This window comes from Oncorhynchus tshawytscha, linkage group LG26 (assembly GCF_018296145.1).
Source record: "Oncorhynchus tshawytscha isolate Ot180627B linkage group LG26, Otsh_v2.0, whole genome shotgun sequence".
Lineage (NCBI taxonomy): Eukaryota > Metazoa > Chordata > Actinopteri > Salmoniformes > Salmonidae > Oncorhynchus > Oncorhynchus tshawytscha.
The window spans coordinates 30,800,999-30,813,079 of NC_056454.1; the positions used below are offsets into that span (position 1 = coordinate 30,800,999).

The window sequence follows — 12,081 nt, forward strand, 5'->3', positions numbered from 1 at the left end:
TTCATCTGAAGAGTATGCAACAGGTCTTACCGCTTCACTAACCAATCACAGTCCAGCCTTGGTCATCAGTCTTTATCCAATCACAGTCTGGCGGTGAGGAGATTGTGAAAACAAAGATAATGGCAGGATGACAGATGAGGTGTTGGGTCTCAGCCATACAGTGTTGGTGTCAGGGTCATGGACTAAGAGCTCAGGGGTTAGAGGTCAGGGGTCATGGTTGGTGCTGCTCCTGCAAGCTCACTAGTCTGCAGCTGAAGTCCCAGAGGCTGAGCTGGAGCCTGGGGTGGTAGGTGTTTGGTGTTGACATCTCTGTGCGTCCGTTGCTCCAGTAGCCCCCTCTCTCCCCTTCCAGAGACGGAGACAGAGAAGTGTAGAGGACCATAGACGCTGCCTGGGACGGGCTCTGGGGACACGACAAACACTGTCAGAATGTTACACACACACCATCCCATCCTCCAGACATGAACAGTGTCTCCAAGCCAAGTAATGATGTAAAAAATGCAACACATTCTAAAATAACCCCACTAAAATAAACAAGTAAGTAAGCAAACCATCAAATGTTTTAGAACTACATTTTCAGATGAAATACGTGTGTGTGTGTGTGTGTGTGTGTGTGTGTGTGTGTTTGAGAGTCATGGGATAATGATTTATGCATTCAGAATTTTCCCTCTTAAGCTTGACAAGTTCTCTCTCCGCCTAACTTTGCCTATATACTGACTTAGTGAAATGCCACAGGACACATTTTAAGATACTTATTCTGTAATTAGCATCTTGAATAAATCATTCAGATTTCTTCTGAAAACTTTGACAGTAGTGTCAGTGATGCTCAAGTTAGTTTGGGGAATTATCACTTATGTCCTCTCTTTTTTTTAGATACTGGATTAGTACCGTGTGTACCCTAAAGAGTAGGCGTGTGATGGCTGTCTGTGCAAGACGACCGGGGGGGAAGAGGTGGCGGTAGAGCGACGTGTCGACCATCCCAGGGTCCACTGCACATGAGCTCACTGGGAACCCTCTTCTATACAGCCTCTGTTGCAGGTGGGACAAAAATAAGAGCAGCGCCAGCATGGGACGAATAATAATGTCTAAAGAGAGAAAGATGTTGAGAAAAGTGGGAGTGTGAAGAAATAAGGAGAGGTGGAGTGTGTTTATGTGTGTGTGCGTGCGAGTGCGCGTGTGCGCGTGTGCATATGAGTGTCATGTGCAGCAGTAGGCCCCACCTCTTGAATGTCTTGATGAATTGCCTTACTGACAGCAAAGACGCCAAATCCAACTGCTCAAACACCACTGAGTACAGAAAACACGCACAGAGCAGTCACTTAAATACACTACACACTACACACACGTATTTATTTATTTATTAGAAATGTTGCAGGATGAAATCTCTTGAGACGCACCATCTAATTTTCAACAGTATATTCAACAGTATATACATATACTATACACACGAATAGATTGTCCTTTGGGCAGATCATCTGAGCGCACACATAAACACTCACGCACACTCACGCACACTCACGCACACACACCCTTACAAAAAAAACATGTCAAATAGCTGTTTTCACATGTCGAGCTTAAATTTCACGTGAAACCATATTTTCACATGTATTACATTTTGAGTTCACACGTTAACACCACCATTTCACATATAAGGAGAATAACATGTTTTCACCTCACATGTAAATTGCCGTTTCACGTGTGAGAATCGGATATGCAGTTTCACGTGAAAATCTTTCACATGGGAAAATCTAATTTGCAGATTCATATGTGAAAAACTTTCACGTGATTGTTTTTCACATGTGAACTTGCAATTCCACATGTGAAAGTGAGATTAACACATGTTAAAGTTTCACATGACACTGCAAATTAGATTTTTACATGTGATTGTTTTTTACATGTGAACTTGCAATTCCACACGTAAAAGTGAAAATCACATTTGCAGTGTCATATGTAAGAAAACTCCACATTTACTCCAATGTTTGTAAACAAAGTAATGCAAAAAATAAAAATTAAAAATAAAAACTTTATAGCCTAAAAACATGATTAAAACTATAATTTTGATATCATGGCTTGTCAGTCCTTGCATCCATATTGTAGTCTATGGATTTGAGAGTGGTTGCATTTCTACAGCCTCATTGTCACGCCCTGGCCATAGAGAGGCTTTTATTCTCTATTTTGGTTAGGCCAGGGTGTGACTAGGGTGGGCATTCTATGTTCATTTTCTATGTTTTGTATTTCTTTGTTTGGCCGGGAGTGGTTCTCAATCAGAGGCAGCTTGTCTATCGTTGTCTCTGATTGAGAACCATACTTAGATAGCTTTTTCCCACATGGGTTTTGTGGGTAGTTGTTTTCTGTTTTGTGTCTTTCTGCACCAGACAGAACTGTTTTGGTTTTTGTTCATTCTCTTTGTTATTTTGGTTAATCAGTGTTCAGTTCCAATAATAAAGATGAACACGTACCACGCTGCACCTTGGTCCTCCACTCCTTCCAACAGCCGTTACACTCATCCCTCAGCTGTTTACAGAACTGTGGCTGGGATAACACTTTGTTAATGTTTCAATGAAGGATTGCTGCTTTAAACACCTTTAATAGAGTCATGGTGTTATTACATGGTGCAATCCTCTAGCGTGAGTTCCTTTTGTGCCATTAATACCAAGCAAAACAACTGAAGTCGGGAACAACATTCTTAGTATTGCAAACAAAAATAATGATATTAAAAGCAAAACATAAACCCAATAGTAATGATACGAAAACATGACAAGGAAATCATTAAAAGCGAGAGCCAATTACAGTGGCAAGAAAAAGTATGTAAACCCTTTGGAAATACCAGGATATCTGCATAAATTAGTCATACAATTTGATCTGATTTTCATCTAGGTCACAACAATAGACAAACACAGTCTGCTTCAACTAATCACACAAACAATTATACGTTTTCATGTCTTTATTGAACACACCGTGTAAACATTCACAGTGCAGGGTGGAAAAAGTATGTGAACCCTTGGATTTAATAACTGGCTGACCCTCCTTTGGCAGCAATAACCTCAACCAAACGTTTTCTGTAGTTGTGGATCAGACCTGCACAACGGTCAGGAGGAATTTTGGATCATTCCTCTTTACAAAACCTTTTCAGTTCAGCAATATTCTTTAGATGTCTGGTGTGATCTGCACTCTTGAGGTCATGCCACAGCATCTGAATTGGGTTGTGGTCAGGACTCTGACTGGGCCACTCCAGAAGGTCAGGACTCTGACTGGGCCACTCCAGAAGGCATATTTTCTTCTGTTCAAGCCATTCTGTTGTTGATTTACCTCTGTTTTGGGTCATTGTCCTGTTGCATCACCCAGCTTCTGATGAGCTTCAATTGGTGGACAAATAGCCTAACATTCTCCTTCAAAATGTCTTGATAAACTTGGGAATTCATTTTTCCGTCGATAATAGCAAGCTGTCCAGGCCCTGAGGCAGCAAAGCAGCCCCAAACCACGATGTTCCCTCCACCATACTTTACAGTTGGGATGAGGTTTTGGTGTTGCTGTGCTGTGCCTTTTTTTCTCCACACATTGTGTTGTGTGATCCTTCCAAACAACTCAACTGTAGTTTCATCTGTCCACAGAATATTTTGCCAATAGTGCTGTGGAACATCCAGGTGCACTTTTGCAAACTTCAGACGTGCAGCAATGTTTTTTTTGGATAGCAGTGGCTTCTTCCGTGGTGTCCTCCCATGAACACCATTCTTGTTTAGTGTTTTATGTATTGTACACTCGTCAACAGAGATGTCAGCATGTTCCAGAGATTTCTGTAAGTCTTTAGCTGACACTCTAGGATTCTTCTTAACCTCATTGAGCATTCTGCGCTGTGCTCTTGCAGTCATCTTTGCAGGACGGCCACTCCTAGAGAGAGTAGCAACAGTGCTGAACTTTCTCCATTTACAGACAATTTGTCTTACTGTGGACTGATGAACATCAAGGCTTTTAGAGATACTTTTGTAAACCTTTCCGGCTTTATGCAAGTCAACAATTCTTAATCTTAGGTCTTCTGAGATCTCTTTTGTTCGAGGCATGGTTCACATCAGGCAATGCTTCCTGTGAATAGCAAACTCAAATTTTGTGAGTTTTTTATAGGGCAAGGCAGCTCTAACCAACATCTCCAATCTCGTCTCACTGAATGGACTCCAGACTCCAGGGTTCACATACTTTCCCCAACCTACACTGTGAATGTTTAAATGATGTATTCAATATAGACAAGAAAAAGACATTAGTTTAAGCACACTGTGTTTGTCTATTGTTGTGACTTAGATAAAGAGCAGATCAAATTTGATGGCCAATTTATGCAGAATTCCAGGTAATTCCAAAGGGTTCACATACTTTTTCTTGCCACTGTAATTGTAAAATATTTTTATAATGCAATTATATAAAACGCCTCTCCTTTTCCTGCAATTTCCCCCATCTTTGGTTATGTTACCCTGGCCTTTAATTTCTCTGCCTTTTTATCAGTTGCAAGTTTTGCCACATTAATTCCATCAACATAACACCCTGCATCCCACAAATGGTTTTCATCTGAAGCTAGGCAAGGTCGTGAGGGAAAAACACATGAAAAATGTACATGTGAAACTTCACTAACTTCACTAGTTTTTTTGTAAGGGAGCATGCATGCACAAACACACACACACCCACCCACGCACGCACACACACACACGCACACACACACACACACACACACGCACGCACGCACACACACACATACACACACACACACTCACACACACACACACACACACACACACACACACACACACACACACACACACACACACACACACACACACACACACACACACACACACACACACACACACACACACACACACACACACACACACACACACACACACACACACACACACACACACACACACACACACACACACACACACACACAAAGGAGCTAGAGGACATTTGGTGAGAAGCTCTTTCCTCACATAGTAATAAACCTTCTGTCAGATTGTCATTCAGAAACATGCACGCGCATGCAAGTGCATACACTCCTCCCTACCCCCACCTCATCGCCCCATCGGCACATTGTCATTCAGAGGACAGAGCTAGATGCTGCTCACCTCCCCCTACTTCCTCCCCCTCCCAACTCACCCCCATCAATCTGAGCACTGTCACGCTGACCCCCCCCATTCCCTAACACCCCTCAACGCCTGCCTCTTAGTCTTAACAAAGAGAAATCGATCCTGCAACAGTCCCAGCCTGGAAATCCACTTCAATGATGCCCTCTCTACCTCTAACTGATGTGACGCACTGGAGCAGAGGGTCATTCTGTCTTATAACTAGGGAATGATTTCTACCTTTGAAAAGGTGTGTTCACTCTCCAGCCAATCAGTAATATCCAGAGCCAAGGAGACACAAAACCAAACAGGGTTGTGGGGACTGTGACCTTTGGCCTCTCTGTTCTCCTCACGAATCCTCTTCACAGCAGACACACCCTCCCGCTCCTGCTGTCCAGCTAGAGAGAGAAAAGGGGGAAGAGAGGATACTGAGGTATTTAAACTCCTAATTAAACACACCCAGTAAACACTCAGAGAGAGAGAGAGAGAGAGAGAGACACACACGCACAAACATGCACCTGAACTATGTTAGGAATAATACATTCACACAGGTAGGCCTATAGAGTACAGTATGTTGTGTTACTGTAGGCCTACCTATGATAAAGTGTGCCCCCAGGCTGGCCATGTGTCTTGCGGTCTCAAAGCAGATTCCACTGATGCCTCCCGTCACTATACCAACTCTGCCATGTTGTCTGGGCAGCTCTGGAGAAAGGAAGTAAATAAAAGTACAAATGGAATGGAGCAATAAACATGAACGTACTTTTGTGCGAAAAGTGGAAATCAATCCCAGAACAACAGCAAAAGGCCTTGTGAAGATACTGGAGGAAACAGGTACAAAAGTATCTATATCCAGAGTAAAACGGGTCCTATATCGACATAACCTGAAAGGCCAGTCAGCAAGAAAGAAGCGACTGCTCCAAAACCGCCATATAAAAGCCAGACTACGGTTTGCATCTGCACATGAGGACAAATATCGTACTTTTTGGAGAAATGTCCTCTGGTCTGATGAAACAAAAATAGAACTGTTTGGCCATAATGACCATCGTTATGTTTGGAGGAAAAAGAGGGATGCTTGCAAGCCGAAGAACATCCTCCCAACGTGGGTGGCAGCATCATGTTGTGGGGGTGCTTTGCTGCAGGAGGGACTGGTGCACTTCACAAAATAGATGGCTTCATGAGGATGGAAAATTATGTGGATATATTGAAGCAACATCTCAAGACATCAGTCAGGAAATTAAAGCTTGGTCGCAAATGGGTCTTCCAAATGGATATAGACCCCAAGTTGTGGCAAAATGGCTTAGGGACAACAAAATCAAGGTATTGGAGTGGCAATCACAAAGGCCTGACATCAATCCCATACAAAATTTGTTGGCAGAACTGACAAAACATGTGCGAGCAAGGAGGCCTACAAACCTGATTCAGTTACACCAGCTCTGTCAGGAGGAATGGGCCAAAATTCACCCAACATATTGTGGGAAGCTTGTGGAAGGCTACCCGAAACATTTGACCCAAGTTAAACAATTTAAAGGCAATGCTACCAAATACTAATTGAGTGTATGTAAACTTCTGACCCACTGGGAATGTGATGAAAGAAATAAAAGCTGAAAGAAATAATTCTCTCTACTATTTCACATTGTTAAAATAAAGTGGTGATCCTAACTGACCCAAGAAAGGGAATTTTTACTAGGATTAAATGTCAGGAATTGTGAAAAACTGTGTTTAAATGTATTTGGCTAAGGTGTATGTAAACTTCCCACTTCAACTGTACATTTTGGAAGTTAATAGATTGCATTTAGTTAAAAGACAGTATTTGTAATCATAAGATACTATTAACATGTCAATATTATTGGTAACAGAATAAATATCATAAGAATAACTGCAGATTAAATAATGCTTATAATTGAAAATTGTACACCCAATCTTGGTTACTGCCCCTAGAATAGAATTGAGTTAGGGTACAAAATCTATTCTATGTTGTGATTCTCACCAAATATGTTGTCTTCTCAGACTATTCAAACCCCACCATCAATAAACAGCTTATGAAGCTCTATTAGCCGATAGATCACATATTGAAAACAAATCATCTGAACTGAAAACTCCACACATATTTTGGAATTTCTATGCATCCTTGACAATTGCTAATCAATATCCAAAAACAGCACACATTTTTTTCTGCGAACCTGCACATGATCTTCTTCTCTCATTTGTGGCACCAATGTGGGGGGTTGTGGCAGGGGAAATGGTGTTGCAGTAGTCTAGTGTGTGGTGAGGGTATCAACTGGGGAGCTTTGTGTTCATATTGCCTTAAAAAAGGGAACCGAACCGTGGAATTCAAGCGAACCGAACTCAGACCACCTCTCGAGATGTTGTGTTTGTGTGTGTTTGTGAGTGCATGCTCAGTAGTAGAGTTGGGACAAAATATGAATTATTCTACAGTACATAATGATATGGTTGGGACAGTAGTTTACAACATGATTGACACGATAGTTTAGTATGTGTGTGACAGGCCTTAACAATTCCCTTTACACAGGGTGCACAATGTGCAGGCTTTAGTTTCAACCCATCTCTAGCAAAATCTTGTCCACCTGAATAGGTGCTGTGCAAGTAGTGTGCAGTTTGAACCCGCTTCAATATGCTTTGTGTTGTAGTCACGATAGACAAATATATACAGTACTAATCAAACGTTTGGACAAACATACTCATTCCAAGGTTTTTCATTATTTTTACTATTTTCTACATTGTAAAATAATAGTGAAGAAATCAAAACTATGAAATAACACATATGGAATCATGTAGTAACCATAAAAGTGTTAAACAAATCAACATATATTTTATATCTGAGATTCTTCAAAGTAGCCACTATGACATATTCGCACACTCCTGGAATTCTCTCAACCAGCTTCTTGAGGTAGTCACCTGGAATGCATTTCAATTAACAAGTGTGCCTTTTTAAAAGTTAATCTGTGGAATTTCTTTCCTTCTTAGTTCATTTGAGCCAATCAGTTGTGTTGTGGCAAGGTAGGGTTGGTATCCAGAAGATAGCCCTATTTGGTAAATGACCGAGTCCATATTATGGCAAGAACAGCTCAAATAAGCAAAGAGAAACAACAGTCCATTACTTTAAGACACAAAGGTCACTCAATCCGTCTGGGTAGCCTAGTGGTTAGAGCGTTGGACTAGTAACTGGAAGGTTGCAAGTTCAAACCCCCGAGCTGACAAGGTACAAATCTGTCGTTCTGCCCCTGAGCAGGCAGTTAACCCACTGTTCCTAGGCCGTCATTGAAAATAAGAATTTGTTCTCAACTGACTTGCCTAGATAAATAAATTACACATTCCAAGAACAGTCGCAAAAACCGTCAAGCACTATGATGAAACTGGCTCTCATGATGACCGCCATGTGAAAGGAAGAGTTACCTCTGCTGCATAAGATAAGTTAATTTGAGTTACCAGCCTCAGAAATTGCAGCCCAAATAAATGCTTCACAGAGTTCAAGTAACAGACACATCTCAACATCAACATTTCAGAGGAGACTGCGTGAATCAGGCCTCCATGGTCAAATTGCTGCAAAGAAACCACTACTAAAGGACACCAATAAGAAGAAGAGACTTGCTTAGGTCAAGAAACATGAGCTGGTGACACTGATTTATTTAGAATTCAAGGCACACTTAACCAGCCTGGCTACCACAGCATTCTGCAGCGATACACCATTCCATCTGGTTTGTGCTTAGTGGGACTATCATTTGTTTTCAACAGAACAAGGACCCAACACACCTCCAGGCTGTGTAAGGGCTATTTGATCAAGAAGGAGAGTGATGAAGTGCTGCATCAGATGACCTGGCCTCCACAATCACCCGACCTTAACCCAATTGAGATGGTTTGGGATGAGTTGAACCACAGAGTGAAGGAAAAGCAGCCAACAAGTGTTCAGCATATGTGGCAACTCCTTCAAACTATTGGAAAAGCATTCCAGGTGAAGCTGGTTGAGAGAATGCCAAGAGTGTGCAAAGCTGTCATCAAGGCAAAGGGTGGCTACTTTGAAGAATATAAAATCAAAAATATATTTGGATTTATTTAACACTTTTTTGGTTACTACATGATTCCATATGTGTTATTTCATAGTTGTGACGTCTTCACTATTATTCTACAATTTAGACAAAATTAAGAAAAACCATTGAATGTGTAGGTGGGTCAATTTTCTTTACTGGTACTATATAGTTAAGCAAACTTCTCTATGCATGTTGTTAACCAGCACCTCAAGAACAAGATCCTAAGTAACAATTGATTGCAGTTCCCTGTGTAACATTAATATGAGTAACATCACTGCCTGGTATGGCAACTGCTCAGCATCTGACTGTAAATCAAATCAAATCAAATCAAATTTATTTATATAGCCCTTCGTACATCAGCTGATATCTCAAAGTGCTGTACAGATATCCAGCCTAAAACCCCAAACAGCAAGCAATGCAGGTGTAGAAGCACGGTGGCTAGGAAAAACTCCCTAGAAAGGCCAAAACCTAGGAAGAAGCCTAGAGAGGAACCAGGCTATGTGGGGTGGCCAGTCCTCTTCTGGCTGTGCCGGGTGGAGATTATAACAGAACATGGCCAAGATGTTCAAATGTTCATAAATGACCAGCATGGTCGAATAATAATAAGGCAGAACAGTTGAAACTGGAGCAGCAGCACGGCCAGGTGGACTGGGGACAGCAAGGAGTCATCATGTCAGGTAGTCCTGGGGCATGGTCCTAGGGCTCAGGTCCTCCGAGAGAGAGAAAGAAAGAGAGAAGGAGAGAATTAGAGAACGCACACTTAAGATTCACACAGGACACCGAATAGGACAGGAGAAGTACTCCAGATATAACAAACTGACCCTAGCCCCCCGACACATAAACTACTGCAGCATAAATACAGGAGGCTGAGACAGGAGGGGTCAGGAGACACTGTGGCCCCATCCGAGGACACCCCCGGACAGGGCCAAACAGGAAGGATATAACCCTGTAAGGTGCTACAGATGTTAATGCGTACGGCCCAATACATCAATGGGGCCAAGCTTCCTGCCATCCAGTCCTACATACTAGGCGGTGTCAGAGGAAGGCCCAAAGAAGTGTCAAAGACTCCAGTCACCTAAGTCATAGACTGTTGAACAATTAATCAAATGGCCACCCGGACTATTTGCATTGACAACCCTCCCATTAGTTTTTACAGTGCCGCTACTCACTGTTTATTATCTAAGCATAGTCACTTTACCCCTACCTACTGTACATGTAAAATTACCTCAACTAACCTGTACCCCGCACATTGATTCGGTACTGGTATATAGCCTCATTATTGTTATTCTATTGTGTTACTTGAGTACATTTTTTAAATGTTTTATTTTAGTTTCTTTTGTAAATATTTTCTTAACTCTATTTTATTAAAACGGCATTGTCGGTTAAGTGCTTGTAAGTAAGCATTTCACGGTAAGATCTACCTGTTGTATTCGGCGCATGTGACAAATAAAATGTGATTTCATCAATATTGCTACATGTTCTCTTTTTTAATAAAAAAATAATAATTTTTAGAAGAAAGGCAGACTCTATCTAACTTTGGCTTTTAGTCCATGTCTGCAATAAACTAGAATTTGAACTGAACGGTTGTTTAATGTCTCTGACTGTCCATTAAATTATGTTTTTATATTATTTACGTTCACACAAAGTCTTTCAGATGTATAGGTCTTCAGGTGGCCCTACTAGGCCTTGTGTGGGGAGTGTTGATTACATCAGGAGGTGCTTGACCTGAGATGTTTGGATCTTATTGTTGAGGTGCAGCGTCCACCTCTAGGTTGTGCTCCGCACCCTGCTGGGCATCAGCTGGTGCTCTGTTTACTGGCTCTGTGCCAGGCTCCTCAACAGTGAGGAAATCCTCTATTTCTCTGCTCTTCCTCAGGTGTTTCCTGTTCCTCCTGAAGACTTGTCCCTGTCCTGTCTTCACCTCGTAGGACCTTTGCGCCACAGGTCTGACTACTGTGGCTCTCTGGCACCACTGTTTCTGTCCTGTGAGTGGTTGAACTCTCACCCTGTCATCTTGTTGCAGCACTGTTAGTTCCTTAGCAGAGGTGTCGTAGTACTTTGTACTTTGTCTCTGCTGTCTTTCTTTGAACTTCTCCTGCTGACAGTTTGTCATCACCGGTCTAAGTAGATTTTCACTCATTACCAGTAGTGTCTTTGTATCTCTCCCCATGAGCGCCATTGCAGGCCTGCTGTATGTTCCTTGTGATAGGTATTTCTGTGATCCAACATGGGCAGGTATGGGTCAGTGCTCTCTTTCCTTTTGCCATTAGTCTTTTGGCTGTTTTCACAGTCAATTCCACTTTCTCATTACTTTGCGTGTATTCTGGAGATTGTGTTTTGTGGTTAAATTCGCAAGCCTTGCTGAAAGAGTACTGGGGGCCATTGTCTGAGTAAAGGATGTCAGGTATCCCATAGCGTGCAAAGTGTGTTTTCGGTTTTGGAATGACCTTTTTCGACTGTGTTTTCTCCAAATGGTCCACTTCCCAAAAGTTTGAGAGGTATTCAACTGTGACCATGTAGTCTCTGTCATTGAAGTGGAACAGGTCGATCCCTATTTTTTCCCCAGGGAGCTTTGGTGCTTCGTGTGGCCTCAGCATCTCTTTCTGCTGCTTCACACCCCATGCAGTGCAGGTGCTACATTGTTCCATTCATGCCTGGCCAGTAGACACACTTGAGAGCTCTTCTCAGACATCCTTAAATTCCTGTGTGAGGAATGGATTCTCTGCATTGTCTCTGACCTGAGGGCAGCAGGCACAATGACTCGCTCACCTCTGAAGATAACAATATTTTGCACACTCGGCTCATCTCTGTTGTGAAAACACATGGCTACTTCAAAGGGTACATGTTCTTTCACTTCAGGCCAACCCTGCAGGATCAACATTTTCAGTGTCTGGAGCTCCTGGTCCAGATCAGTGTCTCTCAGAATG

General features: G+C 42.1%; 1 long non-coding RNA gene across 1 annotated transcript in view; it reads right to left on the minus strand.

The window, feature by feature from the left end:
* Positions 1 to 720: 720 nt before the first annotated feature.
* LOC112223290 overlaps positions 721 to 12,081 on the minus strand; it is a 28,460-nt gene continuing 17,099 nt past the window's right edge. Inside the window, exons 2-5 of the long non-coding RNA XR_002949269.2 lie at positions 5,703 to 5,810; positions 5,349 to 5,506; positions 1,221 to 1,287; positions 721 to 1,029 (exon numbers count right to left, since the gene is read on the minus strand). This is a non-coding gene — a long non-coding RNA (uncharacterized LOC112223290). The remainder of the gene's footprint in view (positions 1,030 to 1,220; positions 1,288 to 5,348; positions 5,507 to 5,702; positions 5,811 to 12,081) is intronic.